Genomic DNA, 26,481 nt, shown 5'->3' with positions numbered 1-26,481 from the left:
TCCCTCAGACCGTTGGAGGGCCAGACTATAAAAAAAACTATGAACAAATCACTATGCACACTGCACATATCTTATTTTAAAGTAAAAAAACAAAACGGGAACAAATACAATATTTAAAATAAAGAACAAGTCAATTTAAATCAACAAACTGACCAGTATTTCAATGGGAACTATGCTCCTCTCACTGACCACCAATGAAAGAGATGCCCCTTCCGGAAGTGCGGTGGGGGCCGGATAAATGGCCTCAGGGGGCCGCATGCGGCCTGTGGGCCGTAGTTTGGGGACCCCTGCCTTACAGATTATTTCTGTCAATCCTCCCCATAATCCCTCCCCACCGCCCTTCCCATCAGCCCAGTACAAACATGTGCTTTATCAATGAAGAAATCAAGGTCCTACTGGCTAAGTGAGCAGCTCAAGGTCACAAGCAGAACTGTTACTTACACATAGATCTGCTGATTGCCAACTGTCAGTGGAAACCCCAAAATCTGATAATCATAATGTCATTCTATTTAACTTTGGAAGATAATAAATGATTTTCTTTCTATTATAGACTTCTTCATTTTGTTTCTTGGAAGACGTTTAAAAGTAAACCCATTTTTTTTTTTAAGAATCTAAGCTAAGCTCTTGATGCATTCAGTGAACTGTTTCGGCAGAGAGAAACTGTATGTGCTGCTTAGTCTGAGACCCTCACCTGTCCCCTTGTCATTAATGGCAAGTCAAGTCACCCACACGACAGTGAAGCAGCAGAAAGTTCTAACTGCTGTAAAAGAGGGTCAGATACAATACTGCAGAAGTTCTGAGAAGAAAGAGCTCCTTTAGCTCAGGAGTGGAGGGGAAGATGGAAAAAGTTGACTTTCAAGTAGAAGAAAGAGTGTGTGAGCAAAGGCATAGAGGTAAGAAAGCAAAGCACACATAAGAAACAATGGATGGCAGGCGAGAAAGGGATGGTGTGACCAGATTTGGAGGCTAGCAGGTCCCTCCAGCTAGATTAAGGAGTTGAAATCGACTGGAAAATGAGGTCATAGATATGAGAGGGACAAAGTCTGAAAAACCCAAGTTTGAGCCCCAGCTCCTTTGCTCCGAGCTTTCTTAATGAAGCCTGAGTCCCCATCTACACAATAGGAATATTATCCATCTTCATAGGGTTGCTATGGAGATAAAATGAACTAATGCATTTAAAGCACCTAGTGTAATTCCGGGCGCTAATCCAGGAAATATCAGTTAATTGGGTAAAAAGCAGAAATAAGATTTGGCAACTGGGTGGATTTGGGGAATCAAGAGAGAAGGAAGAGCCAACAATGAGTCTGGTTTCAGAATTGGGTAGAATGATAGATAGTACCTTCTTATGGGAAGAGAAGTTGGTTTAAACCCACAGAGAATAGTGCCTAGGATTGGAATCAGAATGAGTGGTCTTAAAAACAGCTAAACGAAAGGTGAGTAGAACCCTCTGGGAGTTCTTAAAAGTTCCTGGGAAGGTTATCAATCAAATTAAGTTTGGAAATAAAGAAAAACTAAAGAAGCTAATTGGTTACAGTGAGGCTAACATGAAAATGAATCTGCATTCCTTGGGATCATACTGACTGATGCCCAAGTAAAGTGGGAAGATGAAAAAATTCAATCTGACTTGCACATTTTGACAAAGAAACATCCACATGGAGCATCCAGAGTCATTTCTAGTCAATGCTATGGAATTTCCCAAGGAAATCAGCCCAGATATCTCTACCTTCTTTTGCTCACTGTATCTAAACAATTCATGGTGGTGTGTCATCCTGGTACACTAAGGTCGCGGGTCTGATCCTCTCCCAGGGTATTTACAAGAAGTAATCAGTGAATACACAACTAAATGGAATAGTGAGTTGATGCATCTCTCTTTCAAATCAATAGAAAAATTTAAAAAAAAAAAAATATATATATATATTTTTAGGGCCCCATTCCCAGAATTCAGATAATTTTTAAACGCTTCCCAAGTGTTTCTGATAAACAAGGTTTCAGAATCTCTGGTCCAGATGGTACACGGGATTTTTCTTTCTTTTTTTTTTTTGTATTTTTCTGAAGCTGGAAACGGGGAGAGACAGTCAGACAGACTCCCGCATGCGCCCGACCGGGATCCACCCGGCACGCCCACCAGGGGCGATGCTCTGCCCACCAGGGGGCGATGCTCTGCCCCTCTGGGGTGTCGCTCTGCCGCAACCAGAGCCACTCTAGCGCCTGGGGCAGAGGCCAAGGAGCCATCCCCAGCGCCCGGGCCATCTTTGCTCCAATGGAGCCTCGGCTGCGGGAGGGGAAGAGAGAGACAGAGAGGAAGGAGAGGGGGAGGGGTGGAGAAGCAGATGGGCGCTTCTCCTGTGTGCCCTGGCCGGGAATCAAACCCGGAACTTCTTCACGCCAGGCCAACGCTCTACCACTGAGCCAACCGGCCAGGGTGGGATTTTTCTTTTATTCAGACACATGTGTATGCAACATCTACTGAGTGTTGCATTTCACCATTTTCATACAGTGTTCCAGTTCATTTTCTTTTCTTTTTTTTTTTAAGATTTTTTAATTGATTTTAGAGAGAGGAGAGAGAGGTAAAAAGGGAAAGGTGGGGGAGGAGCAGGAAATATCAACTCATAGTTGCTTCTCATATGTGCCTTGATTGGGCAAGCCTGAGGTTTCAAACCAGCGACCTCAGCATTCCAGGTCCACACCTTATCACTGTGCCACTACAGGTCAGGCTCTGGTTCATTTTCATATTAATAAAATGATGACTACGATTTCACTTGGTTTAATCTCATGGCCACCAGAAGCATATCCCTGCCAGTTACTAGGCTTAACTGGCCTAGTATCTGTAGTCTGAGTCCCCAGGCTTCATTAAGAAAGCTCGGAGCAAAGGAGCTGGGGTTCAAATTTGGGTTTTTCAGACTTTGTCTCTCTCATATCTATGACCTCATTTTCCTAGTAACTGTAGTGCCCTGCTGTAATAGGTCTTAATAATCAATTTATTCAATAAATTCTATTTAATTTTTAATGTTTAGCCTGACCAGGCGGTGGCACAGTGGATAGAGTGTCGGACTGGGATGTGGCGGACCCAGGTTCGAGACCCCGAGGTTGCCAGCTTGAGTGCGGGTTCATCTGGTTTGAGCAAAAGCTCACCAGCTTGGACCCAAGGTCTCTAGCTTGAGCAATGGGTTACTTGGTCTGGTGAAGGCCCGCAGTCAAGGCACATATGAGAGAGCAATCAATGAACAACTAAGGTGTTGCAACGCGCAACAAAAAACTAATGATTGATGCTTCTCATCTCTTTGTTCCTGTCTGTCTGTCCCTGTCTATCCCTCTCTCTGACTCTGTCTCTGTAAAAAAATAAAAAATAAAACTTGTTTAATTTTTAATGTTTATTTTATTGATTTTAGATAGAGAGGGAGAGGGAGATAGATACAGAAACATCTATCTGTTCCAGTACATGCCTTGATTGGGGATTGAACCGGCAATCTCTGTGCTTCAGGATGATGCTCTAACCAACTGAACTACCCGGCTAGGGCAAGCTATTTAATTTTTTACACTCTTACGCCTTATTCTTTGGATCTACTACAGAGGCAAGACTGCTTTTTTATACTTCTTTGCAGGCCAACTCATCTATCTTCATGCTTTCCTTACATAGTATGGATCCAATAAATATCCCTTTATTTGGCTTTGATTTAAATCCTCTCTCTTTTTTTATTTTTGACAGAGACAGAGATAGAGAGAGCGACAGATAGACAGGAAGGGAAAGAGATGAGAAGCATCAATTCTTTGTTGTGGCATCTTAGTTTGTTGATTGCTTTCTTTTTTTTAGAATTAGAGTTTCTTTCTTTTTTTTTAAATTATTTATTTATTTATTCATTTTTAGAGAGTAGAGGGAGAGACAGAGAGAGAAGAGACAGAGAGAGAGAAGGGGGGGAGGAGCTGGAAGCATCAACTCCCAAATGTGCCTTGACCAGGCAAGCCCAGGGTTTCGAACCGGCGAACTCAGCATTTCCAGGTCGACGCTTTATCCACTACGCCACCACAGGCCAGGCTTGATTGCTTTCTTATATGTGCCTTAATGGGGGGGGGGGGGGTTTACAGCACAGCAAGTGACCCCTTGCTCAAGCCAGTGACCTTGGCCTCAAGCCAGTGTCCTTGGGCTTCAAGCCAGCGACCTTTGGGCTCAAGCCAGCGACTATGGGGTCATGTCTATGATCCCATGTTCAAGCCAGCGACCTCACACTCAAGCTGGTAAACCCATACTCAAGCCGGATGAGCCCATGCTCAAGCCAGATGAGCCCGTGCTCAAGCTGGCGACCTTGGGGTTTCAAACCTGGGTCCTCTGCGTCCCAGTCCAATGCTCTATCCATTGCACCACTGCCTGGTCAGGCTTAAATCCTCTCAATTCTTTAATCTCTGTCTTTCTATCTAAAAATAAAGCTGTATGTTACAGTGAGGAAAGAAAGGCTTTGGTGAAGGCTGAATTCCATGTCTGCCACCTAATTGGCTGTGTAATCTTAAGCAAGTTCCTTAAATTCTAAGCCTCTGGTAATTATCCACATGATAGAAATATCAATCACTCATGAAGTTGTTGATGATGATTACATTAAATAATATATGTAAAGTACCCAACATATAAAAGGCACTATAACCAGAGATAGTAGCTCTAACTATAACTATACTTGACCTCTTTGAGCCTGAGTCCCTTATATGTAAAATGGGGACGTAGTAAAATTTAAATAAGAAAATTCATGTTGCCTAGGGCCTGGTATATTTGAAGTGCTCATAAAATGTTAGGAATTAATCAACAATGCTATGCCTCTCTTTTATCATACCTTAGCCAAGGTCTCTGATTTTTTTCGTATTAAACTCTTTAGCAGAATGGATTCTTTCCTTCTTGCCTTTTTGCACTTGAGACACCCCTACCAGAACCTCAAACTACTAAACAGGCCCAGGAGAGCCCGGAGGGAATGGCTAGGGCTTCCGCGGCAGCTGTCCACCTCCTGCTCGTCCGTTCGCCCTGAGCAGAAATCTCTCTTCTGCCAGCTGTGTGGACCTCTCATCACTGGCTATTTCAGGACCGAGTCCAAGATAAGCACTTCATTGAGGCTGCCTTTCAGGGAAAGCTCTCTGGAGGCTTAAAGCTCATTAGCCTGCCCTTTGGTCTCTGGAGGAAGTGAGGAAATATCATCCTGCTCTTAGAGAATGGAGACACCAACTACACAGGGGACAGGCTTGAGCAACAAGGGGTCAGAGCTGAAAAAGGAGCCAAGATAAGATTGTTCCAGAGCATTAGTAATTATAATAAAAATAATCTCTCTCGCTTCTGGAGGCTTTACAGTTTACACAGCACTTTCACACACGTTAGCTTACTGGCTGCACAACATGGCCTCATCTCTAGGGCGATGGAGCAATGGTCATCTCCATTTTTTTTTTTTTAGTTGAAGAAAGAGAGTCCCAGAGAAGTATGGTTTGTCCAGGTTCACACAGCGAGTGCGCTGCAGAGTTGGACTAGAACCTGGGTCTGCGGACTTCCAGACCTGCCTGGGCTTTTCCCAGATTGAGAAGTAATGGCAAGCCTTGTTCCACTAGCATAAAAACAGCACAGTGAGGGTAAGAGGAAAGCACATAGAAGGTATGCCGCATGAAGTCCAGGTTTCGGAGAGGTGCGGCTGTGGGCTCAGGCGCGGGGGCTCGGTCCTAAGACGCCGGGAGGGATGGCTGCAGAAGCCAGCGGGAGAGTTAAGGGTGGGAGTGGCCACTGGAGGCATCTGAATAGGAATCAGACAAGATGAGAGATAATTGTGGAGTTCGTGGAATGAGGCGAGAAGCACTAAACCGGGCTGGAATATGAGAAAGTCTGCAGTCACCTCAGTTCAGAACAGGAGCTTTCCCCTACCAAACTTACCCAGTCAAGTTGCCCTCTCAGAAGTAGCCCGACGGTCAGTCGCCTCGACGGAAACGAGTAACTGCCCAGGAGCCCAATGCCCTTTGGGAGTTGTAGTTTCTAGAACTCAACGTTGGCGCTTAAAAGCGTTTCCTGCCTCTCTGTCCCGAACTATAACTCCCGTGATGCATCGTGCAAGAGTGTTTCGACCCTAGGACTACACTTCCCATAGTTCCACGCGGCCCTTTGTCGTTGGGTGAAACCACGCAAGGCCCGAGATGTGGTGCGATTCCTCCCCCTGGTGGACAAGGGGCCACTGCCACGATTACAAGGCTGGAGAGAGGTTTCTTCGTATATAGTTCCATTAACAACCAACCGCTTCACTGTTCCTTAAACAATTCCTAGCCATGCCAAGAAATACCGTGACTTCACTTATTCTTAGGGAGGTGGGCAGGAGGTTGAAATTTGTTTTCTGTGAGAATATGAGACTGATCACCTCAAGTTAAGGGCACATTTCCAACCAACCTTTACCTGTTGACACTATGATTGTCCATTGTCCTTCCCCAGGAACAAGGAGAAACAGGAGAGGTCAGGTCGTCCCGTTGCACAGCCCCTCCAGCCGCCCTCGTCTTGCTGGCCCTATGCTGAGTCTTACCGACACATTAGTGAACAAGATACTATCCCCAGCCTCAAGAGAATTCGCAGTCTAGCAAGGATTCCAACAAAGGAGTAATTATAACCCAGTGATAAATGTACTCTAATGGGGAGCTCTGAGGGGGTGTGGGATTCTTGAAAAATGGCACCTGCCCAGGGGGAAATGGTGTCAGCAAGGCTTCTGGGAGATCTTAGACATCAAAATTGAAGGAATAGTACAGGGAGTGTGAAGAATGTGTTACACTCTGCTGGAGCACAGTGGATTAAGGGATGGAATGTTGAAAAAGAGAGAGACACCTGAGGAGACCGGCAGGAGGCCAACTGCAAGAGTTTTGTAAGCTTCCCTAAGGAATTTGGATCATTCAAGCAGCTCAAAAACTTTCAGTGGCGGAGATCTTGCTTCCTGGCAATGTCAGTTTGGCTCAAATAAACTCTTAAAATATTAAAACAAACAAACAAACAAAAAAACCCCACAAACTTTCAGTGGCTTCCTACTACCTACTGAAGGAGGTCCCAACTTCTTAGCCCGGCATACAAACCCTTCCCCAACCCAGCCCCCCACCTTCTTCCCCAAAAGTGTTGTTGCTCATGCTCATCTTTGAAAGGAAGCCCTTCTCTCTGCTCCCAGCTACATTTGCCTCCTCACCATTCTCAGGATCTTATCAGGGTCTCATTGTTCCTGCCACATTCATGCTCTTCCCTCCACTAGGTACCTTGTTCTGCTGGTGTCCTGTCTAATCCTGTTCTTCCTTGAAAACTCCTTTAGGTCTTCCCTTTCTCTCTGTCAAGCTTCCCTGATCCTTCCAGTCCCAAAGACCTCTGCCCCTTCTCTGGGATATTTGTGTGCACCCCTCATTTGGGGGGCTTACTTCACACTGCCTTGTGCCATCTTGTAGGAGGAAGGTCTTAACTCTGTTATAAATTGTGAGCAACTTGAGGTCAGGTGCTGAGTCCTACAGCTGATGCTTCCACCCACCCACCCTGTGCACCCTCAGATCAGCAGTGCTCAGAATCCATGCTCTAGGCTGCTTTAGGCTCACCTCTCCTCCTGACACACTGTCACTGCCACCATCCTTCCAGAAGCCAAGATAAAGTCATCAGGAGAGAGTGATGGCAGCACTGCACTGTGGTAATTAAGCTCTGGCTTTAATTAAAGCTGTGGCTGGTGGCAGTGATGGGTGAACATAAAAAGCTTAGTGCAGAGCAGAGAGTGGCTCCCTCTGGCTAATTAATTGGCGTTCTGTAGCTGGCCCAGAACACTCATGACTAACCAGAGTCCTGAGTCATGAGAGGGGCAGCTGGAGGTTATTTCTCCTGCTCCAGACCAGGCCATGCTGGGGGACATTTGCTGGCTGAATTTTAAACTCTCCAGAAATGAGAATGTTACCACTTCCTTTACCTCTTTTGTCAGAAAGATCTGCCTTAGGCCCAAACTATTTTCTGTTGCAAAATAAACTACTTGAATTCAATTGTATTTCCTTCTAATCTAGTCTCTTCTGGGATTAACCCTCAAATGCTTTAAGTTTTCAGCAAGAGGTTGATTTTCCAGCCTTTTCATCATAGAGCTCATCCTCCAGTGGCCCAAGGTTTCCTTCTAGTTGGTTACAATCTTACTCTGACATCGTTGCTAAATTACTTTAAGTTGGTATTTGAGTGACTGGCTTTGGATTTCCTGTTCTCCTCCTGATAATGGAGAAAATAAAATGGAATAAGCATTGCTAAGAGAGTCACTTAAAATGGACTCAGAAGGCCTGACCAGGTAGTGGCTCAGGGATCTAGCATCGGACTGTGACGCAGAGGACCCAGGTTTGAAACCCTGAGGTCACTGGCTTGAGTACAGTGCACAGTCTCACCAGCTTGAGCGTGGGACCATAGACATAACCCCATGGTCACTGGCTTGAGCCCAAAGGTCACTGGCTTGAAGCCCAAGGATGCTAGCTTGAAGCCAAGGTCACTGGCTTGAGCTAGGAATCACTCAATCTGTGGGCAAGGCACATATGAGAAAGCAATCAATGAACAACTAAGGAGCTGCAATGAAGAATTTTTTCTTTTTTTTTTTTTTGTACTTTTCTGAAGCTGGAAACAGGGAGGCAGTCAGACAGACTCCCGCATGCGCCCGACCGGGATCCACCCGGCACACCCACCAGGGGGCGATGCTCTGCCCATCGGGGCGTCTCTCTGTCGTGACCAGAGCCACTCTAGCGCCTGGGGCAGAGCCAAAGAGCTATCCCCTGCGCCCGGGCCATCTTTTGCTCCAATGGAGCCTCGGCTGCGGGAGGGGAAGAGAGAGACAGAGAGGAAGGAGAGGGGGAGGGGTGGAGAAGCAGATGGGCGCTTCTCCTATGTGCGCTGGCCGGGAATCGAACCCGGGACTCCTGCACGCCAGGCCGATGCTCTACCACTGAGCCAACTGGCCAGGGCCTGCAATGAAGAATTGATGCTTCTCATCTTTCTCCCTTCCTGTCTGTCTGTCCTTATCTGTCCCTCTCTCTATCTCTGTCACAAAAAAGAAAAAATGAAGTCAGGAGGTCATTAAGGAGGTGGGGCCTATGCGTGTCTCATGTCTCAGTTCTTGGAATTTTTGTTAAATTGTTGAACTGTTGCTAAACTCAACTGAAGGCAAAGACAAACATCTGGATAAATGATTGCTACAAGAACCCACATGGACCTTGTTTCCTCTTCATCATGGTCACCAGACTACCTGCATTCTTTTTTCTTTCTTTCTCTTTCTTTCTTCCTTCCTTCCTTCCTTCCTTCCTTCCTTCCTTCCTTCCTTCCTTCCTTCCTTCCTTCTTTCTTCTTTCTTTCCTTCTTTCTTTTTTCCTTCCTTCTTTCCTTCCTTCCTTCCTTCTTTCTTCTTTCTTTCCTTCTTTTTCCTTCCTTCCTTCCTTCCTTCCTTCCTTCCTTCCTTCCTTCCTTTCTTCCTTTCTTCCTTCTTTCTTTTATTAGTGAGAGGAGGGGAAATAGACAGACTCCTGCATGCACCCTAACCGGAATTCACCTGGCAACCCCATCTGGGGCCAATGCTGGAATTAGCCAAGCTATCCTCAGCTCCTGAGACCAACGCTCGAAACAATCAAGCCACTAGCTGAAAGAGATACAAAGAGAGAAGGGGGAGAGGGAGGAAAAGAGAAGCAGATAATCGCTTCTCATGGGTGCCCTGATCTGGGATCGAACCTGGGGTATCTGCACGCTGGGCTGATGCTCTGTCCGTTGAGCCAACTGGCCAGGACCTTATCTGCATTCTTTACCTGGAAAGAAAGCAATCCTTTTTTTTTTTTTTTTTACAGAGACAGAGTGAGAGTCAGAGAGAGGGATAGATGGGACTGACAGACAGGAACCAAGAGAGATGAGAAGCATCAATCATCAGTTTTTCGTTGCGACACCTTAGTTGTTCATTGATTGCTTTCTCATATGTGCCTTGACCGTGGGCCTTCAGCGGACCGAGTAACCCCTTGCTCAAGCCAGCAACCTTGGGTCCAAGCTGGTGATCTTTGCTCAAACCAGATGAGCCCGCTCTCAAGCTGGCGACCTTGGGGTCTGGAACCTGGGTCCTCCGCATCCCAGTCTGATGCTCTATCCACTGCGCCACTGCCTGGTCAGGCGAAACAAATCCTTTTTGACAACCTGCATCCTCCATCTACATAATGGGTTTAACCCAGGAGTAGTCAACCTTTTTATACCTACTGCCCACTTTTATATCTCTGTTAGTAGTAAAATTTTCTAACCACCCACTGATTCCACAGTAATGGTGATTTATAAAGTAGGGAAGTAACTTTACTTTATAAAATTTATAAAGCAGAGTTACAGCAAGTTAAAGTATCTTTATTATATGCGGCTTAAGTGTCTGTCACCGATAGCTTATTGGTTGCTTGCGTAACTGTACTAGCCAATGGGGTAAAGTTGCCACGAAATTCAAATAGTCCCGCCTTCTGGCATGCCACCTCACAAATTGAGGTTAAAGATTGGAGCAATTATTATGCTGTTAAGAAATCTTTTTTTTTTTTTTTTTTTTAAAGAGACAGAGAGAGAGTCAGAGTGAGGAATAGACAGGGACAGACAGACAGGAATGGAGAAATGAGAAGCATCAATCATTAGTTTTTCGTTGCGCATTGCGACATCTTAGTTGTTCATTGATTGCTTTCTCATATGTGCCTTGACCGTAGGGCTACAGCAGACCGAGTAACCCCTTGCTTGAGCCAGAGACCTTGGGTCCAAGCCGGTGAACTTTTTGCTCAAACCAGATGAGCCTGCACTCAAGCTGGCGACCTCGGGGTCTCGAACCTGCGTCCTCAGCATCCCAGTCTGACGCTTTATCCACTGCGCCACCGCCTGGTCAGGCAAGAAATCTTAACACCAGAAGGAGTTTTTTCAATGGTACAAGACTAGAGGTTCTCCAATTGAAAAATAATGTCATAATAGCTAAGTCTTTGACTGGCTCCTCTAAAGGTGAAATACATATCATTCCAAGAATTGATTTGGCTCCATCTCAAACAGGGTTGCCGTTTCAATTGAGATGTAGACAATTTCCTGTAAAACTTGCCTTTGCTATGACCATCAATAAGTCTCAGGGCCGCCTGACCAGGCGGTGGCGCAGTGGATAGAGTGTCGGACTGGGATGCCAAGGACCCAGGTTCGAGACCCCGAGGTCGCCAGCTTGAGCGCAGGCTCATCTGATTTGAACAAAACTCACCAGCTTGGACCCAAGGTCGCTGGCTCCAGTAAGGGGTTACTGGTCTGCTGAAGGCCCACGGTCAAGGCACATATGAGAAAGCAATCAATGAACAATTAAGGTGTCGCAATGCGCAATGAAAAACTAATGATTGATGCTTCTCATCTCTCCATTTCTGTCTGTCTGTCCCTGTCTATCCCTCTCTCTGACTCTCTTTCTGTCTCTGAAAATAAATAAATAAATAAATAAATAAATAAATAAATAAATAAGTCTCAGGGCCAAACGCTTAAGCGTGTTGGCATTTTTTTACCTGAGCCTGCATTTGGACATGGTCAACTTTATGTTGCCTGTTCAAGAGTTCGTGAAAGAACGGACGTAAAATTAAAAATAATTGATGGTCCTCTGCAAGGCGAGCTTAAAAATGATGGAAAGATCTACATAAGAAATGTGTACAAAGAGATCTTTGACATGTGAATTAACATTTTATTATTTAAATCACCTTTATTTATTGAGTTAGCTGTGGCTCTTAAGAAATATACCGCCGCCCTGGCCAGTTGGCTCAGCAGTAGAACGTCGGCCTAGCGTGCGGAGGACCCAGGTTTGATTCCCGGCCAGGGCACATAGGAGAAGCGCCCATTTGCTTCTCCACCCCTCCGCCGCGCCTTCCTCTCTGTCTCTCTCTTCCCCTCCTGCAGCCGAGGCTCCATTGGAGCAAAGATGGCCCGGGCGCTGGGGATGGCTCTGTGGCCTCTGCCTCAGGCGCTAGAGTGGCTCTGGTCGCAATATGGTAATGCCCAGGATGGGCAGAGCATCGCCCCCTGGTGGGCGTGCCGGGTGGATCCCGGTCGGGCGCATGCGGGAGTCTGTCTGATTGTCTTTCCCTGTTTCCAGCTTCAGAAAAATGCAAAAAAAAAAAAAAAAAAAAAGAAATATACCACCAGTGGTTTCCTTCATTGCACTCTACTTTAAGCAATTAAGCAAGTAGAAGGGGGAAACCCCATGGGGCAGTAAGCAAAGGGGCGTCCTCGCCGCCTGCCCTGGGTAATTCAGTTTGAATTAGCAGACACCTTTGCACAAATCATTTTAATTACAATTTATAATATCTAGAACAGTGGTCATTTCGTATGACCGCCGGGCTTTCTAGTATAATAATAATTACTTCCAAGTACTTTATGTCGGATTTTCGCTAAGTTTAGCAGAATAAATCTTTATAAAACAACTTACTATAGTTAAATCTATCTTTTTATTTGTACTTTGGTTGCTCCACTACCGCCCACCATGAAAGCTGGAATGTCCACTAATGGGTGGTAGGGGCCAGGTTGACTAGCGCTGGAAACTTTTAACCAATTCCAACTGGAAGCAGGGCTTTGCTCTGGATTGGATGCTGTCAGGAAGTAAGAGTAATTCTATGGTGGGATTTTAGTGATTCTGATCTAGAAGGAGGGAAGACAACTGAGGTTAGATCAGGTGTTAGTAAGAAGCAATAGCTTCTTATATGAGTATAGAGGGGCGCCTGGTCCTTTTTGTTCACGTGTTATCTGTGTTCAGACAGGATTCTAGAGTGGTCTTGCTTGTGTCCTGATCCATCAGGGTCACAGATGTGGATGTTATGTGAAGTTGTTTGTGTTCAGCTAGGGAACACTAAAGACCAGCTGCGAGTGCCAGGCCAGCACCCAGTGGTTAGGGCCTGCTTTTCTCTTTTTTATATTCTAACATGTGTTTATGTCTCCTCTGGGCTAGGTACTGGGTGTGTATAAATGATTTGTCTTCATATCCTCAGAAACCTCATGGTTGGTGGGGAAAGTGGACAAGGAAACAAATACCTGTCAGACTTGTGTTGGTGGTGCAATGGATAAAATGTTGACCTGGAATGCTCAGGTTGCCAACCTGGAATGCTGAGGTCGCCAGCTGGAAATCCCAGGATTTTCCAGTCAAAGCATAAAATGGGAAGCAACTACAAGTTGATGCTTCCTGCTCCTCTTCACCATCTTTCTCTCTTTCTTTCTCTAAAATTAATAAATAAAATCCTTTAAAAACAAAGAACATGGCCTGACCAGGCGGTGGTGCAGTGGATAGAGTGTCAGACTGGGATGTGGAGGACCCAGGTTCAAGACCTGGAGGTCACCAGCTTGAGCGCAGGCTCATCTGGTTTGAGCACAGCTCACCAGCTTGAGCCCAAGGTTGCTGGCCCCAGCAAGGGGTCACTTGGTCTGCTGTAGCCCCCCGGTGAAGGCACATATGAGAAATCAATCAATAAACAACTAAGGAACTGCAAACAAAGAATTGATGTTTCTCATCTCTCTCCCTTTCTGTCTGACTCTCTCTGTCTCTCCCACAAGAAAAAATAAAATAAAATAAAATAAAAAATAAAATAAAAACAAAGAAAACGAATATGTACCATGGGAAAGCACTATAGTTAAGGATGTGGACTCTGGACATAGGCTATGAACTTTAAATCCCAGGTCTGTCACTTACTAACTGTGAAATCCTTGATAATGACTATTCTCAGGCCTCAATTTCCTCATCTGTAAATGGAGACAACAATAGTGAGGCAGGATAGTAAGGAGCCAGGAAAATTCCTTGGCAAGTGGAATGGGGAAACTGAGACAGATAGCAGAACAAACTGGACAAGTAACTTATAGTCAGACACATAAGGTCACCAGGGCAGAAAGCCCTGGGTACCTAGCACAGGGCAAAACTGGCACCAGACCTTGCCCCCAGGATGGCCTTTCCTCCCCTGACATATCGCTGGTCATGGGGTTTAGACCCCCTGGTCTTTTATGTTATTAGTCATGTGGTTTGGACCCTCCCCTGACCTTTCCTCCCTAGAAATGACAGTCCAGTAACAATAATATCTACATTAACTTCATTATAGTATTACATTATAGAGTGGATGCTTTATAGAGTGAGTGCATTAAATGAGCTAACCTATGTGTATGGCCAGTAGCCACGGCCACCATCACAGCCACCTGGCCCAAGCAGGTTCGCATTTGATTCGGACAGATGGTAATGAAACAACGAAGCCAAGAACTGGTGGGCCATTAGCTTTCATTCTAGCTTGCACCCGGCGGGCAAGAAATACACACAGTGGGAAAACACTTCCCTTTCTATTCAGGGCTCCCAAAGCCACTGACCTATACAAGTTTCCTAGAATCAAAGGTTTGTATTCACCTCTGTTCCCCATCTCCTTCTCTCTGCACAAACTGGCTTCTCCTTCAGCATTCAGCCATTTTGGCTGCTTCTCCTCTCCTCCACATGGCCTTTCTCTGCTCTTTCCGCATGGGCTCCTCTGCCCCATTTTATAGTGTAGAAATCAAAACCTTTAATCCAATATACAAACAAGGAAGTCTCTCATACAAAGCCACTTATCTGAGGCATAATGAGATTCCTCATGAGAGTGCACCACCCACTATCATGCAATAGTCAAGGGTGTGGAGAAAAGCTTAGTCTTAAAACTAAGCCTTAGGCTATAATGACCCTGCCTGCTTACAGCCTGTCCCCCACACCCAATGCAAACTATAAGCCAGCAAACATATATATCATATTTACAAACTTATTTGACCAACACCATGGATCAATGATTACTTAAAGGGCTTGGATTTGACTGGGGAGAGGTGGATCCAGGTTTTGTGGGGCTTGAAGCTTATACAATTTGGAGGACCCTCTATAAAAAATAAAAGAAAATTTAAAAATCTTACTTTTTCAGAATTTGCAAAACATGATTCTTTGAACACATTGCAAGCTTCCTCTTCCCAGGGCCTCAGAAGAGACTCTGAAACTTGAATTTAATTAGCTTCTTGGTAACTGACTCTGAGAAGGAGCAGAGCTTTATTCTTTTCAAATCACTGCCTTCAAACTCTCCCAAAATATCCCAGCTGTGGCTCAAACCAACTCAAGCTCTTTTAGCTCTTTCTTGTAGTATAGCCTAGAAGTTAGTGGGCCATGAGCTAGTGAAGGAATTACAATAATTGACTTGGGTCCTGCTCTGACTATAGCCGTGCTGTCTGGCGATGGGGTGGGGCAAAGGTGTGACGTCATGGTAATGAGAAGGTATATTCTGACCAACAGACAGAGCAGGCAACTCCAAAGAATATAATAGAATTTATTATAGGGTAATTTACTCATGGGAAGATTGGGCAGGAGCACACAGAGGGCACAAATTATTCTCCACTAAAGACTCTAAGTTACAATATTGTTTTTATAAAATAATTCAGGTACTAACGATTGACAAGACAAAGGAACAAAGAATGCAGTAGTACCAGGGGCCATACTATCACCAATTTGATATTCATCTCCCTTGTCATCTGGCTATTACTAACAAAAGTATGTTATGATAACATTTTAGGGAACACATATAATCATTAACTAGAAGGTTTTGATATGCTTACTAAGGACAGTGCAGTTGATCAAAGGTCACAGCATGAAAGGACACAAAGATGGAGATGGCTTTTGTTTACTTCTACATTTATACATGCTCCTACTGTTTCTAGCATTGTGACCCAGCCAGATGTGACCCAGAGTCCAGATGAACCTTCTTTTAACATCCTGTTAACAGGTAGAGTTTATGCTTAATGGAGGTCAAGAATAGTAACTGTGCATTCCTAGTATTGTTGCTATAATAATCCATTCAAAAATTTTTTTATTTTATTTTTTTCACAGAGACAGAGAGAGAGTCAGAGAGAGGGATAGTTAGGGACAGACAGACAAGAATGGAAAGAGATGAGAAGCATCAATCATCAGTTTTTCATTGTGACACCTTAGTTGTTCATTGATTGCTTTCTCATATGTGCCTTGACCATGGGGCTACAGCAGACCAAGTAACCCCTTGCTTAAGCCAGGGGCCTTGGGTCCAAGCTGGTGAGCTTTGCTCAAACCAGATGAGCCCATGCTCAAGCTGATGACCTTGGTGTCTCAAACCTGGGTCCTCCGCATCCCAGTCTGATGCTCTATCCACTGCGCCACCACCTGGTTAGGCTCAAAAAATATTTACCGAGCATCTAGTGTGTCCCAGGCATTATGTTCCATACTGGAGATCAAGCAGGAGTAAAGAGAGTAATTCCCTACTGCATTGTGTTTTAATTCTAATGAGGAGAGACAAATAATAAACAAATATATAACAAAGCTGAGTACATACTATGTTAACTGCTCTACAGAAAATAGGATGCTTTGATGAAGAAGAAAAGAAGGCCCTGGCCGGTTGGCTCAGTAGTGGAGCGTCAGCCTGGCATTTGGAAGTCCCAGGTTTGATTCCCAGCCAGGGCACACAGGAGAAGCGCTCATCTGCTTCTCCACCCCTCCCCCTCTCCTTCTTCTCTGTCTCTCTCTTCCCCTCCTGCAGCCAAGGCTCCATTGGAGCAAGGTTAAACTGAGCACTGAGGATGGCTCTGTGGCCTCTGCCTCAGGCGCTAGAATGGCTCCGGTTGCAACATAGCAATGCCCCAGATGGGCGGAGCATCACCCCTTAGTGGGCATGCTGGGTGGATTCCGGTTGGACGCATGCAAGAGTCTGTCTCTCTACCTTCCTGCTTCTCATTTCAGAAAAATACAAAAAAAAAAAAAAAAAGAATAAAAGAAGTGAGCTACTCTCCACTGTGGTCAGGGAAGGACTCTCAGAGGAGCTGGTACTGACACTGACCCCAACCATACCTACCACTTCTTCATTATCTACTATGTGTTAGATGGGTCATTAGAAACTTTAATCTTCCTGGGAACTATGTCATATTCTTTCTATTTTTTAGACAAGAAAACAGAGACTTGAATTGCTAGTAGTAGACAGTGTCGATACCTGCCTCAGCCCTCAGCCCTTCTCCGAGCCCCCTTGCCCATGTGGTGGTTCCTTGTAGTGTGAGTTCCACCACTCAAGGTCCTACTTCCTTGCCTGAAGGGAAGCATCTGTGAATCAGGGAGGCAGCACCTCGTGTGACCCACCGTAAGCACAGCCTTCGGGAGAATTTGAGATACACTCCACACTGTCTCCCAGAGTCCCCAGAGGAACTGAACCCAGTTTTTAACAGCAGCAGATGGCACTTTAATACACCCATTGTCACTTTTCTGCCCTCCCTGTCTCACCTTCTCCATGTCCTCACTTCTTCTGCCTCTTGAAATCACCTCCCAAATAGACTACCAGAACCCAAGCTTCAGGGTCCGCTTTTGGGGGAACTCAAGACAGGGCTTAAATGACTTGCCCAAGGCCACCAAACCAAGTGGTGGAACTGAAATTTGTACCCAGGTCCACATGGATTACATTTTAGTCTTAACCGGTGTACCTTGTGACAAGGAGCCTGAAGATGGGACCGAGCCTGCTATCCTGGCTCAAGCTCCTTCCTGTCTTGATCCTAGCTGATATATCCTGTCTCACCTCCCATCTCTTTCTTCTCAGCCAACCCTTACACCAGGCATAGCAAACTGTCTGGAGACATAACATTCTCAAACCTACCACGCATGCCTGTCATCCTCCATGCATTTGCCAGTGCTGTCTCCTCTGGTGATATGTGTTGAAGCCACAGTGGTCCAGCCAGTGTCCACCTTCACTCCCTCTCTGACACCTTCCATCTAATGAACTCTAGCCGCCCGTGTCCAGCACTGGTAAGAATTATGTTTGTGCCGTGTACTTGTTATACCTGATCCCATTCGGTCGGCGCAGTGATTTTGAGACATCAGTAGTATCATTCCCAGTTTGCAGGTCAGGAAACCAAGGTTCACAGAGGCCAGGTGACTTATGTAAGATTGATGATGACAAGGCTGAAAGCCAAGAAAAGAAGATTAAGAGTAGGAATTCAGGCCTCCCTTGACCTCTGGGCCTCCTGAACTGGCCTACCTTCCAAGAATCATTTTTAATGAGAGATTCTGGGAAGCAGGCCATTGCCAAGGTCAAGCAAATTCCTAAAGGAACGGAAGGAGCTCAAAAGTAGAAAGAGTCATGCCTTCGTGAGTTTTCCCTCCTAGGTGGGGGTGGACAGGATGTCCTGCACCTCTTTTTGCAGGCAGGTCTTAGAGTTAATGATAGGCAAAGCCAAGATCCAAACCCAGATCTTCATGTCTGCTACTATATCTTGATGCCTGGCTGCAGGAAGGAGACAGGAACTGGGCTCTTTGAGGTGCTGCAGCATCCCTACCTCTATCAGGCCTAACTTTACAACAGAGGAGACAGCACCCCAGGCAGTGTCCAGAGCCCTAGCTGGGAGGAGCAGAGACTGTGGGCCCAGAGGAAGGAGGACAGGCGGAGGGAGCTGCCTGCAAAAAGAGGTGCAGGACATCCTGTCCACCCCCACCTAGAAGGGAAAACTCACGAAGGCATGACTCTTTCTACTTTTGAGCTCCTTCCGTTCCTTTAGGAATTTGCTTGACCTTGGCAATGGCCTGCTTCCCAGAATCTCTCATTAAAAATGATTCTTGGAAGGTAAGGCCAGTTCAGGAGGCCCAGAGGTCAAGGAAGGCCTGAATTCCTACTCTTAATCTTCTTTTCTTGGCTTTCAGCCTTGTCATCATCAATCTTCTCAAATACTTGGAAAAGACTCCCCAGCCTGCAGAACAGTAGCTGCCTGGGGTGTACTCTAAGGTCTCAGCAGGTTTTGGAAAATGAGGATGTGGTGGAGGTCGAACCCTTACCAACAATATTGCATCAGTCCCTATTTAAAATCCTCCTGAGGCCCTGGCCGGTTGGCTCAGTGGTAGAACGTCAGCCTGGCGTGCAGGAGTCCTGGGTTCGATTCCCGGCGAGGGCACACAGGAGAAGCGCCCATTTGCTTCTCCACCCCTCCTCCTCTCCTTCCTCTCTGTCTCTCTCTTCCCCTCCTGCAGCCAAGGCTCCATTGGAGCAAAGTTGGCCTGCGTGCTGAGGATGGCTCCATGGCCTCCGCCTCAGGTGCTGGAATGGCGTTGCAACAGAGCAACGCCCCAGATGGGCAGAGCATCGCCCCCTGGTGGGCATGCCAGGTGAATCCCGGTCGGGCGCATGCGGGAGTCTGTCTGACTGCCTCCCCGTTTCTAACTTCAGAAAAATACAAAAAAAAAAAAAAAAATCCTTCTGAGACTGCTTTCTGCCTCTGTGACAAAGGTTGCAGTCCTTGTCCTGGCCAAGTAGTTCAGTTGGTTGGAACATTGTGCCCATAAGCCAAGGTTGCTAGTTCGATTTCCAGTCAGGGCACATAAAAGAAGCAACCAATGAATGCACAAATGAGTGGAACAACAAATTGGCGTTTCTCTCTCTCTCTTCCCCTTACTCTCTCTCTAAAATAAAAATTTAAAAATAAAAGAAAATAATAATAAAGGGTTGCAATCTTTATCAGAAGCTCTGGAGCCCTTCAAGACCTGACTCAGTTAGAGTCACTCCTCCTTCTCGGGCAAAGTGGCAGGCGGTCCCCGGCCACCAGCGCTCAGCCATGCATTCTTCTGTGCTGTTTCCATTCGCTTGTGCTGCACCTTTCCCGTCTGCTTCCTGTCCAGTCTTTCAAACCCAGCAGAGCTGGCACTTTCTCTGGGAAATCCTTCCTGGCTAAATCCCTAACACAGGCACATCAACGTTCCCACAACAGCACATATCACAGCGCAGTGGAAGAAGGACCTGTGTGCAGGTCTGCTGCCCACACAGCCATGGGCTCCTTGAGGGCACAGATATCATCAGATTAATCTATGTGGGCCTCGCACTGTGCCAGGCATAGTGAATGTTGGTTAAAAGAATGAGCAACTATGTAAGAGGCACCCGGAGCAAAGATTGTAAACACAAATACCTTCAGGGTCCAAGTAAGTCAGGTAAGTGTAAGACAGTAGGGGGCAGGAGGGACAGCCAGTGGCTTGCCTAAAATAATTCAAATTTGATTTTATGTTTTTTTTTTTTCATTTTAGAGAGGAGAGAGAGAGAGACAGAGAGAGAGGAGAGAGAGATAGGGGGGAGGAGTTAGAAGCATCAACTCCCATATGTGCCTTGACCAGGCAAGCCCAGGGTTTAGAACCGGCGACCTCAGCATTTCCAGGTTGACGCTTTATCCACTGCGCCACCACAGGTCAGGCAAATTTGATTTTAAAAAATGGGTGGGGCCCTGGCCGGTTTGCTCAGTGGTAGAGGGCTGGCCCAGAGTGTGGATGCTCCGGGTTCAATTTCCAGTCAGGGCACATAGGAGAGGTGCCCATCTGCTTCTCCCCTCCTCCCCCCATCTCTCTTTTCCCCTCCTGCAGTCAAGGCTCCATTGGAGTGAGTTGGCTCTGGGCGCTGAAAATAGCTCCATGGCCTCCACTTCAGGTGCTAAGAAGCGCTTGGTTGCTGAGTAATGAAGCAACGCCCCAGATGGGCAGAGCATCACCCCCTAGTGGGCTTGCCAGGTGGATCTCAGTCGGGGAGCTTGTGGGAGTCTGTCTTGCCTCCCCTCCTCTCGCTGAATTAAAAAAATAAAAATGGGTGGGTGGAATTCAACCTTATGTTCAACACAATAATAATGAAATAATAGTTATTTTAAACCCACTGTACCAGGAGATGAGGCACAGTGATTGAGAGTGTGGATTCAAATGAGCTGCTGGGTTTGAGTCCCACCTCCCCTGCCCATTAGCTGTGACGTTGGTCACATCACTTAACCTCTCTGAGCCTCAGTTTCTTCACTTGCAAAATGGAAATAATAATAATAATAATACCTACCTTATAGTGCTGTTGTGAGGATTCAAAGAGTGAACACACGGAAAGTACCTAAAAGGGGTGCCTGACACATGGAGAACACGCAAAAAGTGCTAGCTGTTGTTATTCCTGATGGTGAGTGTTCAGAGACGGCCTCTCTGAGAAAGTGACACATAAACTGAGCCCTAGATATCGGTAAGGAGCCACCATGCTGGGCTCTGGGAGGAGAATGGTCCATGGAGAGGGAACAGCCAGGTCCTAAGGTGGGAACAGCTTTGCTGGGTCTGAGAAATAGAAAGAAGGCGTGGGGCTGGAGCCCAGTGAGCCGGGGAGGGGGACAGGAGATAGGGTCTGAGGACAGGCAGGGGTCAGGTCCTGGAGAGCCTGCTCGGCTATGGGAAGAAGCCTGGATTTTATTCTGTACTATGGAAGCCATTGGGGAGTTTGTTTTAAAACATAGATTTTATTATTATTTAAGTATGATGAGGTCAGCAGAGCAGGAGAGAACTGCCATTGAAAAAACAGTTTGTTACACTCCCAGATCCTAAGAGGAAAAGCTGCCCCACGCCCCTGCAGGCCACGTGGGGAAGCACCAGGTTGGTCAGGGGGCAGAGAGAGCAGAGGGAAAACTTGGGCCAGAGTTTTTATTGTGGTTTCCATGGGAAGATGGATGAGGCAGGGTAAACAGGTTTAGGATTGGCTAGTATGAATGATTTCAGCGGGCTCTGAGGCATAGGGGCTCTACCCAATTGTCTGGTCCCTGGTCCTTGGGTGACTAGGACAGGGGGTAGTGTCCCTGAGTGTGAGAACCCAGCAGAGGAAGTGATTGGCTTGCATTGGAAAGGCGAGCTCAAGGGTGAGTTGCTTATCATCTCTAGGAATTGGCTCTCCCTGGGAGGGGAGCTCTTCCAGAGTCTCTCTCCCTCTCCCTCCCTCTCTCTCTCTCTCTCTCTCTCTCTCTCTCTCTCACACACACACACACACACACACACACACTTCAAAGCATCGAAATACAGAAACTAAAAAGATATGGTTAACACAGAGTTACAGCCAAGGAGGGATGGAGTTAACATTTTAACAAATCATCTGGCCGCTCTGAAGAGACAGTATCTTAGTGGGACAAGAGGAAAGCAGAGGCCAGCGGCCACTCCACACGCTCAGTGATGACAGCTGCCTGCACCGCGGGGGGGGGGGGGAGTGGGTGGGGGGAGACCAGGCTAGTGTCAGGGTTTGTTTGGAGGTGAAACCGACAGGACCTGATGGACATGTGATGACGAAGCTGGGTGAATTAGATGAAGCAACTGGAGGCCCATTTCTTCTTATTCCCGTGGTTCCTCCCCCAGTTATGAACCATCTCCCTCTTCTGATGTTAATGGTACAGTAAAGGCATTCTAGCAAATGCTACTTCCAGATTAGAGATAGAAATGAGGTGTCCAACATTAGTGCCTGGCACATAGCAGATGCTCAACAAATTGACAGCCTTTTCTTCCATAAGGGAAAACAGAAAGTCCAGCAGGTCTGATGTCAGGCAGATCGTGGCTTGGTCTACCTCCCACTAGCTGGGTTATCCTTGATGTGTGATTTCACCTCTCTGCACTTCTGGTGGTTGTGAGGATTAAATGAGGTGACTGATGGTATGCTAGGGACAGAGAGACAGGAGAAGGGAGACAGATGAGAAGCATCAGTTCTTTGTTGCAGTACTTTAGTTGATCAATGGTTGCTTTTGCCTTTGTGCATTGACCAGGGGGGCTCCAGCAGAGCCAATGACCCCTTGCCAAAGGCAGCAACCTTGGGCTGGATGGCTTTAAGCTAGCCACAGTGGGGTCATGTCCGTGATCACATGTGCAAGCCAGTGACCTCAGAGTTTCGAACCTGGGTCCTCAGCGTCCCAGGCCTATGCTCTATTCACTGTGCCACCGCCTGGTCAGGCAACTATCATAATCAAGGAATGTCAGTCTAGGCCAGGCTCCTGAGGTGGGGGGCCCACAAGAGAAATGGGATTGAGTCCCCTGCATTGCCTCCTGGGAGCCTGCCTCCAGGCCTGATCCCTCCCCCAGTTCCCCTCTCTGCCAGGTAGCTCCTCAAAGAGCCGACAGAAAGCTGTGTTTACTCTGCCAAGTGGCATCTCCAGGGAGGGAGGAGAGGAGAAATAAATCTTCCTGCCTCTGCTTTGGAAAGCAGGCTGATAATTATCTGCTTGCTAGGTAAACATTTGCCAAGCCAGCCCCACTGATTAACCCCTTGGCACCCGGGGCTGGGGTGAAGTTGTCTGAGTGTGGGTTGCTCTGAAAGGGTCCAGGATCTTGGGGGAGGCTGGGCATGGCTTCTGGAGCCTTCAGAGAAGATCTCATTCAGGTTGAAATACTCGGGAGGATGGGACAGAATGACTTCAAGACCAGAGTTTGAAATTTACTTGGCCTGTCCAGCCCTGCTGTCCACCAGACAGACTCCTGTCCCAGGAATACAGGCCCCAAAGGAGTGACCAGGGCTGAAAGCCGATTCTGCAGTTTTGGGCAGGGACTCTATCCTGTGCGTGAGGGGCTAGACCAGTGATGCTGCTTACCTCAATCCCCTCGGGCTTTCTCCAGACAGCAGGAACCCACTCTATAGGAAGCAGAGACCCACTTCCCATAAGAGGGGAGCCCAGACCCTGGGCCATGCCTATGTGTGGCTGGTTAGAAGGTTGCATTGGGATGACTATAATTATCCACATGTGTACAAACCTGTCCAGCCTGCCAAGCACATAACCACGTGTTATCTCATTCAACCAGCCCCACAATAAACCTGTGAAGCACACTAGCCCCCTGTGATACAGTGGTTCAAATCCAGACTCTGCTACTTACTGGCTATGTAGCCTTGGGGTAACCCCTTCACCACTCTAAACCTCACTCACCTCACCTGTAAAATGGGCAGAACAGCGGCCCCTCTCCGGCCTGTGCAGATTTGTTGCTAGGCTTAAATGAAATTATGGATCTGAAGAGCTCAACAGTGCCTGGTGCAGGGTCAGCAAATTTGTCAGTCCTCCTCCAAATTCCCCATTTTACAGAAGAGGAAGAGGAAAATAAGGTTCAGTGGGTTATCGGATTATACTCATCTGAATGTTTTTAAAAATTATCACATAAATGCACGGTGGACATGAGTTAAAGTTGTATTTCACTCATGAGGAAACTATCAGGATGACAAAGCTGGTTTAGAGGACTGACTGATGGAGTTCAAGAAGCACAGAGAATACTGGAATAATATTGCCAGTTAGCCTGATCTGTGGTGGAGCAGTGGATAAAGCGTCGACCTAGAAATGCTGAGGTTGCCGGTTCGAAACCCTGGGCTTGCCTGGTCAAGGCATATATGGGAGTTGATGCTTCCAGCTCCTCTCCCCCTTCTCTCTCTCTGTCTCTCCTCTCTGTCTCTGTCTCTCCCTCTCCTCTCTAAAATGAATAAATAATAAAAAAAAAATATTGCCAGTTAGACTCCAGCCACAGATGCCCTACAGGACCTATGATGTTTGGGTTTTTTTATTTTTTTTTCTTTTTTGTATTTTTCTGAAGCTGGAAACGGGGAGAGACAGACAGACTCCCGCATGTGCCCGACCGGGATCCACCCGGTATGCCCACCAGGGGCGACGCTCTGCCCACCAGGGGGCGATGCTCTGCCCCTCCAGGGTGTCGCTCTGCAGCGACCAGAGCCACTCTAGCGCCTGGGGCAGAGGCCAAGGAGCCATCCCCAGCGCCCGGGCCATCTTTGCTCCAATGGAGCCTCGGCTGCGGGAGGGGAAGAGAGAGACAGAGAGGAAGGAGGGGGGGCGGGGGTGGAGAAGCAAATGGGCGCTTCTCCTATGTGCCCTGGCGGGGAATCGAACCCGGGTCCCCCGCACGCCAGGCCGACGCTCTACCGCTGAGCCAACCCGCCAGGGCCGATGTTTGGGTTTTAACCTATGATTTCTACTGGTCAGAAATCATTTCTATCACTATTAGATATCTGTTCCTATAAATTAGCACCTTAATTCTCAGACTTATAAAATGGCTGAGTCTGAATTCTTAGGAGACGCATGCCTTTTGGGGGCTTGTTTGATGTGGTCCCGGTGGACCAATGAAGGTCACACAATCTACTCATTGCCTCACTTCTAAGTTTTTTAAACTTTTCCTTAACAAGGACAAGTGTTTACTTATTTTCTTTATTTATTTTTAAAATTTTTTCAGGATTACTTCTGAGCAAGAATTCCAGATCTTTTTTTTAAATTTTTATTTTATTTTATTTTCTGTATTTTTCTGAAGCCGGAAACAGGAAGAGACAGTCAGACAGACTCCCGCATGTGCCCAACCAAGATCCACCCGGCACGCCCACCAGGGGGCGATGCTCTGCCCCTCCGGGGCATCGCTCTGTTGCGACCAGAGCCACTCTAGCGCCTGGGGCAGAGACCAAGGAGCCATCCCCAGCGCCCGGGCCATCTTTGCTCCAGTGGAGCCTCGGCTGCGGGAGGGGAAGAGAGAGACAGAGAGGAAGGAGAGGGGGAGGGGTGGAGAAGCAAATGGGCGCTTCTCCTGTGTGCCCTGGCCGGGAATCGAACCCGGGACTTCTGCACGCCAGGCCGACGCTCTACCACTGAGCCAACCAGCCAGGGCGAATTCCAGATCTTTTTGCTCTAGAAAGCCTAGTCCTGCTACCATGCTTGGCTGAGGGTGAGAAATTGAAGGCCCAGAAAAAGGGTGTGATTTGTCCAGGGTGACATACCATGCCTGAGGGATAGGGGGAAGCAGAAGCCAGAACTGCTTTATCCCACTTCCATCCTGGGTCCCCTGGGCTACATCCCTGACCAGCCCCCAGGTGGGGTCCAGCTGTGGATTACCTACAATGGATCATGGTAGCGCCTAGCAGGGGTCAACTCACTTTAACTGGAGCTAGAGTGATATTGTGGGGTCCTGTGGGGTCTCACCACGGTTTGGGCTTATCTGTGCTCAAGCAAGTAAGAACTGAGACCCTGGGGGCTCCTGCTGCCTCCAGCTCCCTGCATTGATTACTTTGCAGTGAGACACCCAGACAGCTCAGCACTGGAGGAACAATCAAAATGGAGAAGCAGCAGATGGGTTTCCATGGTGATTGTCTCTTAGAGCTCTGTCTTCTTTCTTCTTGAATGGAGACCAAGGTGCAGCAGGAAGAACATGGGTGTAGGAGGAAAAACCAAGTGCTGGTCATGATCTATCCCAGATGGAAAGCAAGTCCTCTCATCTCCCTCTGGGTCAGAGGAGGAATAAAGGTTACATTTTGTTGGGTACCTGCTCTGTGCCAGGTATTATCTCATCTAATCCTCTTCCCAGCAAGCCTTTGAGGAAGATGCTATTATTAGCATTTTACAGATGAGGAAACAGAAGCACAGAGAGGTACAGCACCTTGCCCAGGAACACACAGCTTGTTAAGAGACCCTGAGCTGTGCTCTTAACCAGGATGCCATCCAGAGCACCTTCTTATCTTCAAAGCCACAGAAAGGCCTGCTTTAAACCCTGCCCTGTGGGAAACAGGTCCTTAGCCTCCTTCTACAAGCCTCACCATGCTGAACCAGACCCCAGGCTGCCTCCTCCTCCCCCACTTCCTCCTTCTCACTGCTGTCCTCTCCTCTCCTGCCCTGTCCCAGGCTCATCACCCCAAAGTGTTGGCTTCTATCTTATTGATCAGAGCCCAGGCAGGGGA

The 26,481-nt window shown here is 47.1% G+C and overlaps 2 protein-coding genes across 3 annotated transcripts in view; both read right to left on the bottom strand.

Annotated features, from left to right (window-relative positions):
* The window catches only part of PAFAH2 (platelet activating factor acetylhydrolase 2), a 70,063-nt gene extending 64,105 nt beyond the window's left edge, over window positions 1-5,958 (bottom strand). For both annotated transcript variants that reach the window (XR_010730489.1, XM_066270043.1), the window contains exon 1: window positions 5,891-5,958. The gene's annotated coding sequence lies outside the window, so the exon portion shown is untranslated. The remainder of the gene's footprint in view (window positions 1-5,890) is intronic.
* Window positions 1-24,119, bottom strand: part of PAQR7 (progestin and adipoQ receptor family member 7) — a 146,136-nt gene extending 122,017 nt beyond the window's left edge. Inside the window, exon 1 of the mRNA XM_066270047.1 lies at window positions 24,089-24,119. The gene's annotated coding sequence lies outside the window, so the exon portion shown is untranslated. The remainder of the gene's footprint in view (window positions 1-24,088) is intronic.
* Between the last annotated feature and the right edge of the window lie 2,362 nt (window positions 24,120-26,481).

Source organism: Saccopteryx bilineata, chromosome 3 (genome assembly GCF_036850765.1).
Source record: "Saccopteryx bilineata isolate mSacBil1 chromosome 3, mSacBil1_pri_phased_curated, whole genome shotgun sequence".
Lineage (NCBI taxonomy): Eukaryota > Metazoa > Chordata > Mammalia > Chiroptera > Emballonuridae > Saccopteryx > Saccopteryx bilineata.
This window is presented reverse-complemented; position numbering and strand designations above follow the sequence as displayed.